This window comes from Rhinolophus ferrumequinum, chromosome 18 (assembly GCF_004115265.2).
Source record: "Rhinolophus ferrumequinum isolate MPI-CBG mRhiFer1 chromosome 18, mRhiFer1_v1.p, whole genome shotgun sequence".
NCBI classification, from domain to species: Eukaryota; Metazoa; Chordata; class Mammalia; order Chiroptera; family Rhinolophidae; genus Rhinolophus; species Rhinolophus ferrumequinum.
In genome coordinates this window covers 39,356,088-39,364,626 of record NC_046301.1, presented here as the reverse complement: position 1 = coordinate 39,364,626, position 8,539 = coordinate 39,356,088, and the positions used below count along the sequence as shown (strand labels likewise).

At 45.2% G+C, this 8,539-nt stretch overlaps 1 non-coding gene across 1 annotated transcript; it reads left to right on the top strand.

Moving 5' to 3' along the window:
• The first annotated feature begins 8,063 nt into the window (after window positions 1-8,063).
• TRNAN-AUU (transfer RNA asparagine (anticodon AUU)) lies at window positions 8,064-8,137 on the top strand. Its single transcript has one exon. It is a non-coding gene; the product is annotated as a tRNA-Asn (tRNA).
• Window positions 8,138-8,539: the final 402 nt, after the last annotated feature.

Genomic DNA, 8,539 nt, shown 5'->3' with positions numbered 1-8,539 from the left:
GGGCTATGCGCGGCCTCTCTACTATTGGTGCAACTTCTTGTGAGTCTATAGTTATTTAAAAATAAGAGTAAGGAGACATGTTACCAGCCAGGACAGGCTGCTTAGATGCTGCTATAACAAACATCCCCAGCATCTAAGTGGTTTACATCAACAAAAGGCAATTTTTTTCTTCACACATGAGTTTGTGTTGTTTAGTCACTCAAGGACCTGGGAATATGGAGGCTCTGTCTTGACATGTGCCTCCACGGGTTGCCAAGCTAGGAAAACATCTCTGGCTCAATCAATAAGGCCACGCTAACTACACTTGGGAACAAAAAAAGAGCAATCCTTTTTGGACCTAGAAGAACAAGCTTAGTGACTACCACATTGTGCATAGAGACTAATCTCCTTTCATAGAAATCTACATATTTATATATTTTATATATGTATATATACATATATATGTGTGTGTGTGTGTGTGTGTGTGTGTGTGTGTATATATATATATATCGTTAGAGAGACAGAGAGGAGATTAGAAGAAATACAAACAGCGATCACCTTGAATTCATTGTGGGTGTCTGTCTATTGACTTCTTCTAAGAAGCTTCTAAGTTTTCTACTTTCTAAGGTTTTGACATTTAGGTACGTGCTATAATTAAACAAAGATAACAATGAAAATAAATGGAATTCAGATCAACCTCAGAGGAATGTTCCAAGTAGGAGATCATGAAACCAAGAATTTGAAGGGACATGAGTGGTTGTTTTAGCCCCAGACGTGGGTTACTTCAGTTCAGTTTTAATCTAATAGACATTTTATCAAGCAGATTCTTGTTTGCAGATGTCACAAACAAGATTGGGTGGTTTCAGAATCAAAAGGACAATGGGAGCCAGATCTGCAGTCTGGCTCTGGCGTCAGTCCTGGGGGAGGATATAATTGGCTGAATCCAGGTCACATGCTCGTGTTCTTGTGCAGTGGATGCTGGGAAAGCAAATATCTGGCCTTTGGAAAGTCTAAAGTGGCAGGCAGCTGGCAGATCCCCAAGCGCAGTAAAGAGGTTCAGATCCTGAACAAAATAAAGGGGGGGGCATAGCTCAAAGAGGGGGAGACCAGCTCTGCCACCAACCTGCTCTGTGACCTTGGGCAAACCCCTTCCCTTCCCCATGTCTCAGTTTCTCCATCTGTTAAAGTAGGGGATGAATGATTTTTCTCATTCTCCTTAGGAAGACAGACATTTAATATTTTAAAGACTTACTAAAATCAGTTTACGCAATGAAAAAAGTTCAAGCTCTGGCTGTTTTATGTAAGGTGGACACAAATTCAGACTGAATTAACTTCCTGACCTCCATCTCCTAGAGGGACTTTTTTCGTAAGGCAGAGGTTGTAAAACTCATTCTTTGGCAATCTGATGAAAACTAGGACCCCTCTCTCCATAAAAAATTCACATTGCACAAAAGATTTCATTTGGTTTCAGGGGGTTTTAAATGAATAAAAATATCAATTTTCATTCTTTAAGTGATTCTTGAGGTGACTTTGTGGAAACCCCCACTCTCTAATAATGCTTCTCAAGGAAGTATTGCATTTATCATTCATTCATTCATTGTGTATCGAGCTCCATCTGGGAGTTGGGGCTGCTGCCATGAACAAGAATGAAGTCCCCGCCCTCAAGCAGTTCCCATTCTAGTGACCATATGGATGTACAGAGTGATCGTGGCAGAGCACTGGAGGGACACTCGGGCCACCAGTGATGGAGAGGAGGCTGTTGGGGTGTGGGGGAGGAGGTGATACTTGAGCTGAGCCTTAGAGGACAAGAGTTGGTTTGTCATGTCTGGCAGGGACTTCCGTTAAGTGTAGCAGAAATTCAACCCAAACTGGCTTATGCAAAAAAGGAAATATACTGACACATGTAACTGAAAAATCCAGGGGGTGCCTTTCAGGCATGGCTGTATCTAGGTGCTCAGATCTAGCCATGAGGTCAGGACTCCCTGCCTTGTCTTTGTTCCTGCCTCTCTGGGGGCCTCCCTCTTGGCAGGCCCTCACCTAGTGGTGGCAAATGGGATGCCTTCCCCATTGCTCCATCCTCCCTAACCCAGCTATTCCAACAAAGACAGCTCCTGTTTCCTAATCCTTTTATTGGCTGGCTTGAGTTACATGCTCATCCATGAATCAATCTCTAAGGTTGGGAGTGATTTTTTATTTTGTCAGGCTGGGGTCATGTGGCCAGTTCCTTCAGATTGGAAGCAGAGACTGGCTATTCCTTCCCCAAAGTATATGAACTGAGGATCAGGGAGAGGTAGTCTCTCCTTCCCCTCTGTTACAAGAAGTAGGGAGAATGGCTGCTGGGCAGGCAAAATCTCAATATGCCCACTAAGGTTAGATGAGAGGCGTAGAAAGAAAAACATTCTGATAGAAGAAACAGCATGAACAAAGTCAGAGTGTGCAGTGCTTAGTGTTCAGGCTGAGAGATGAGACCTGAATGCCAGGATGAGGTGTCTGGAATCTCCACAACGACAATAATAGTAAGACCAGCTAGGGGCGGCCAGATGGCTCAGTCAGTTAGAGCGCGAGTTCTGAACAACAGGGTTGCCGGTTCAATTCCCACATGGGATGGTGGCTGCACCCCCTGCAACTAAAGATTGAGAGCGGCAACAGGACTTGGAGCTGGGCTGCGCCCTCCACAGGTAGACTAAAGGAGAAACACTTGGAGCTGATGGGCCCTGGAGAAACACACTGTTCCCCAACATTCCCCAATAAAAAGAATAAAAATTTTTTTAATAATAATAAGACCAGCTAATACCATTAACACATTTGACCCAAATGCTAGTCCTAACAAGTGAGGGTGATCCTCGTCCCCATTTAATGAAGGAGGAAATCAAAGCACAGAAGAGTCAAGTAATTTGCCTAAGGTCACACAGGAAGTCTCAGAGGCATCAGTATGTGCTCTCCATGGTTCTTTACCGATAAAAATCAAGGCAAAGTTAAAACATTCTTTCCAAAGATTCCTGAAGCGCAGTTACCTCAAACCTTTCAGATCAGTTAGGATTTCATTCAGCTGCATGTAATAGAACAGCTGACTTAAATAACTTGGGACTTATTATTATTTGCAAATAACATGGCAGGCAATCCCGGCCCTGGCTGCTCTTAGTATTTCCAGAGTATGACTTTCACCTCCATGCAGTTGAGACAGCAGCTTCACTTCCAGGCACCAATGTAACATCCAGGCAGGAGGAGAGGAATACCAGGGGCCAAGAGCCAACAGTTAAGGATTGTATTTTTAACAGGGCAGAAATTTTCCACCTGCTTCATTGGTTAGATCTGGATCTCAGGACCACCGGCTGTGGCAAGGGAGTCTGGGAAAGTATTTTTAACTGGGTACATTGTAGGCTGAAACAGAACTGGGATTCTATAAATAAAAAAGAAAAGGAATGTCAAATGGTGTAGCTGCTGCAGAAAACAGTGTGAAGTTTCCACAAACAATTAAAAATAGAATTACCATATGATCCAGCAATCCCACTTCTGAATGTATACCCAGAAGAACTGGAAACGGACTCACAGAGATGTCTGCCCACCCATGTTGATAGCATTAGTCACAGTAGCCACAGGTAGAAGCAACCCAAGTGTCCACGGATAGATAAATGGCTAAACAAAACGTGGTGTATCAATACAGTGCAATATTATTCAGCTTAAAAAAAAAAGGAAATTCTGACACCTGTTACAACATGGATGAATCTTGAGGATATTAAGCTAAGTGAAACAAGCCAGACACAAAAGGACAAATACCGTGATTCCCTTTATATGAGGTCCCCAGAGGAGTCAGATTCATAGAGACAGGAAGCAGAAGGTGGGGCCAGGGCCTGGGGGAGGGGAGTGAGTGAGGGGAAGATGAAAAAGTTCTGGAGATGGATGGTGGGCATGGTGACACAACAGTGTGAATGAGCTTATGACCACAGACCTGGACACCTAAAATGGTTAAGGTGGTAAATTTTATGTTGTGTGTATTTTATAATTATTAATTAATTCTGTAAATTTTGGGGGGAAAAGGAGAGCGCTGTAGTTGCAGGCAGCCTGCAGACAGGTGTGACGTCTCCTGTACCTAACCTAAGATCAAGAGTTGCATCCATTCAACCCCGGAGGAAGGAGCCCTGGATTCCAGGTGGACAAGTGGCCCAGGTGTCCTCAGGTGCAGAATGAGAAGAGCCAGCACAGGGCTGCAAGGCCCCTTCGGAAATTTCTGATGGGCTTTGTTTATCTCCCTGGATTCCTCTGGGTTCCTGGCAGCAGGGTGAGGGTGGCCTGAAAGAGAGTTCTGGGAGGCTGAGCTGCCCTTGACCCTGAGGCCTAGGCTTGCGATGGCTGACGTAGGAAGCTGAGAGCCAAGGTTGTACATGTGGCTTGCGGGAGCTTTGACAGAAGGGTTTTTTTCCTCTTTTCTTTCTTCCCTTCCTTTTTCCCTCCCGCCCTCTCTCCCTCCCTCCCTTCCTTCCTTTCTTTCTCTCTCTTTTCCTCCCTTTCCTTCCTTTCTATTTTTTTATGTACTTCTTTTTCTTCTTTTTCTATTTTTAATTGTGGCAAAATACACATAACGATAAAAATTACCATTTTAGCCCCTTTTAAGCGTCCAGATCAGTGGCATTCAGCACATTCACACTGTTACGCAGCCATCCCCACCATCCATCTCCAGAACTTTCTCATTTTCCCCAACTGAAACTCTGTCCCCATTAAACACTCACTCTCCTCCCCCGTCCCAGCCCCTGGCACCACCACCTACTTCCTGTCTTTATGAATCTGACGTCTCTAGGGTCCTCCTGTAAGTGCAATCACTTGTCTTTTTGTGGCTGGCTGGTTTATTTCATTTTTTTCTTAATCACGCAAGTAATAAATTATACATGAAAATGTCACATCCTTGTGAGACATCGAACATCATAGGAGGATATGGAATGAAAAGCACCCTTTCCCACTCACCTTCTCAGATTGGAACTCAGGACTACGCGCTTCCCAAGGGTGTAACCACTTGCTACCCAGACAGCTGACGTGCAGTCTTGACTGGAGTCAGTACCTTCATCCCACCTTCACTCCTGCTTACATCTGTGTCTCGACCTTGTTTCTTCAGCAGCCAGGGAAACTCAGGTATATAAGTCTGTTCCCAACAACCATGGGGAGATACACGCCCAGCTCTGCCATCCAGGGGGATCTGTGCCTGGAAATCCTTGTAGTCAGGACTTTGCAGACCAACAACAAACTGCTGGCAAATGAAAACCTGATTTGGACTTTGAGACCCCCTGTGGCATCTCAGCCAACATGTAAACAGAATCTGACCATTGCTAACCTCCATGGCCCCACCTGGGTCCAGCCCCGGCTGTCATCACTCACCTGGACCGGTGCAGTCACCTCCTCCCTGACTTCCCAACTCCCACCCTGGACCCCTTCAGTCTGTCCTCCCCAAAGCGAACAAAGGGACTCAGGTCCCATCCCTCCTCTGCTCAGAACCCTCCATGGCTCCCATCTTACTTGGGCAAAAGCGTCCTCCCTGCCACCCACAAGGCAGTGCACACCTGCCCCTGTCACACCTTGCCCTCGCCTCCCCCCACTCACTCCATCCAGCCACGGTGGCCTCCCTACAGCTGCAATGTGTTAACCTCAGTCCCTCAGGCACCTTGCACCTGCTCTTCCCTCGGCCCATGATGCTTTTCCCTCAGCCAGGTCCATTTTGTTCTCCAGGTCTCACCTTCAATGTCTCCATCCTCAGACAGCCCACCTTTCCTTTCTGCCATCTAAGGTCAGCCCAGTAGCATGAGGGACGATACTAATATTCTCTACCTTGCTCCAGGTGGTGGCTACACAGCTGTAATTATTTAAAACAAATCTCTGGAGCTGAACACCTGAGGTTTGTGCACTTTATTGTACGTATGTTATGTCTCAATTAAAAAGTAATAAAAATAGGCACCTCCCACACCAGTCACTCCTCCTCATGTTGCCATGAATTTGGTTACTAAAATCATCTTGCTGAAGTGTCTCCTGCCTTTCTCCCCAACTGGAACATCAGCTCCACGTGCGGTGGGATCCTTGTCTAATTTCAGCTGAGTCCTCAGCACCTAGAATGTTCGTTCCTGAAACAGAATAGATACTCAGGAAAAGTTTGTTGAATGAGGAATAAATAAGAAGAAACCGAGACCCAGAAAAGGGAAGTGGTTTGTCCAAGGTCACAGAGGTGCCTTAATCGAGATGGAACACTGATTCTTCCCACTTCTGGCCAGACTTCCCATACTTCCGAAGCTTTCCAGGGTCTTCCAGATCATTCCAGATATTTCAAAACCATACAGGAAACTCTCCACCTGGGAACAGCTGTATGCAATGCAGTCCACATGGATGTAATCCATAAACCATGACAAAGCCAGGACCATTCATGACCAAGCTTTTCATTTCAGGGTTCATGGAGATTAATAACCAGCCCGTGACTTAAATATCAAGTGAAACTTAAGAGGTGTGAACTTCCCCCTCATTGCTGTTTTCCCTGCCCTGCCTCAACTCTCACCCAGGCCTCCTGTCACTCTCCCTTCCTCTTCCCATGACCTAATTACTCAGCCATCTGCCCAATTTACCACTTCTGTCCTGCCACTTCCAGCCTTGATGACGTCAAAGCATTCTCACTACCCCTAAAATAGTTTCCTCATTTAAGAGGCATGCCAAGGCCTCCTGTGTCACCCCAATTTTATTTGCACCTCCTTCAATTCCACGAAGCACGCACCCTGCCCTTCAGCTAAACTCTCCCATCTCCACCTCAGCATCTCTCCAGTCTGCGAAAATCCTGTCCATCCCTGGCCGGATTTGAAACCCACCTTCTCCTCCAGAACATTCTTTAGGAGAAAGCCGGGGTTGCTGAATGGGTGCTACACTTTTATAGAAGAAAAAAGGAGGGGATTCCAACATGCTTACTTCCTTATAAATGATTAAAATGTTTCTAAAGGGATACAATTGAAACTGGAGCTGACGCACTCGTCAGAGGGGAGGGGGATGACGGCTGGAGAGCAAAGGGGTTTTTCACTATATTCACCTTTTGGACTTCTTAACCTTTTTTTTTTTTTTTTAAATAGACTTTATTTTTAGACCAGTTTTAGGTTCAGAGCAAAATTGTATGGAAAGTTACAGAGATTTCCCATATACAGTAGTCCCCTTTTATCCATGGTTTTGCTTTCCTCAGTTTCAATTACCAGCAGCCAACTATGGACTGAAAATATTAAATGAAAAATTTCAGAAATAAGCAATTTATATCTTTTATATTGTACACCGTTCTGAGTAGCGTGATGAAATCTGGCACCACTCTGCTCCATCCAACTTAGAATGTGAATCACCCCTTTGTCCAGCGTGTCTATGCTGTATGTGCTCCCCGCCAATTAGTCACTTCGCAGGTGTATCGGTGACCAGATTGATTGTCACGGTATCTCAGTGCTTGTGTTCAAGTGACCCTTACTTTTCTTAATAATGGCCTCAAAGTGCAAGAGTAGTGATGCTGGCAATTCAGATATGTTAAAGTACTTCCTTTAAGTGAAAAGGTGAGTGTTCTTTTTTTTGGGGGGGTGGGGAGGGGAACAGGACTTTATTAGGGAACAGTGTGTACTTCTAGGCCTTTTTTTTTTCCAAGTCAAGTTGTCCTTTCAATCTTAGTTGTGGAGGGTGCCGTTCAGCTTCAAGTTGTTGTCCTTTCAGTCTTAGTTGTGGAGGGCGCAGCTCAGCTCCAGGTCCAGTTGCCATTTTCTAGTTGCAGGGGGCGCAGCCCACCATCCCTTGCGGGAGTCGAACCGGCAAACTCGTGGTTGAGAGGACATGCTTCAACCAACTGAGCGATTTGGGAGCTCAGCGGCAGCTCAGCTCAAGGTGCTGTGTTCAATCTTAGTTGCAGGGGGTGCTGCCAACAGTCCCTTGCGGGACTCAAGAAATTGAACTGGCAACCTTGTGGTTGAGAGCCCACTGGCCCATGTGGGAATCAAACCGGCAGCCTTAGGAGTTAGGAGCATGGAGCTCTAACCATCTGAGCCACCGGGCCGGCCCAAGGTGAGTGTTCTTGACTTAATAAAAAAAAAGTAAAGTGTGGCCAGTTAGCTCAGTTGGTTAGAGCGTGGTGCTATTAACACCAAGGTTGCCGGTTTGATCCCCACATGGGCCACTGTGAGCTGCGCACTCCCAGGAAGGAAGGAAGGAAAGAAAGAAGGAAGGGAGGGAGGGAGGGAAGGAGGAAAGAAAGAAAAAAAGAAAGGAAAAAAAAAGAAATCAGATGCTGAGGTTGCTAAGAGCTACGGTAAGAATGAATCTTCTGTTCATGAAATTGTGAGGAAGGAAACAGAAATTTCCTTCCTCAAACTGCAAACTATCTCATCTTAACAATATTAAGCCTTCCAATCCATGAACTCAGCATGTCTTTCCATTTATTTATGTCTTGTTTTATTTCTTTCAGCAACATATTTTAGTTTTCAGTGTACAAGTCTTTCACCTTCTTAGTTAAATCTATTCCTAAGAATTTTTTTCTTTTTGGTGCTATTATAATTGGAATTGTTTTCTTAATTTCCTT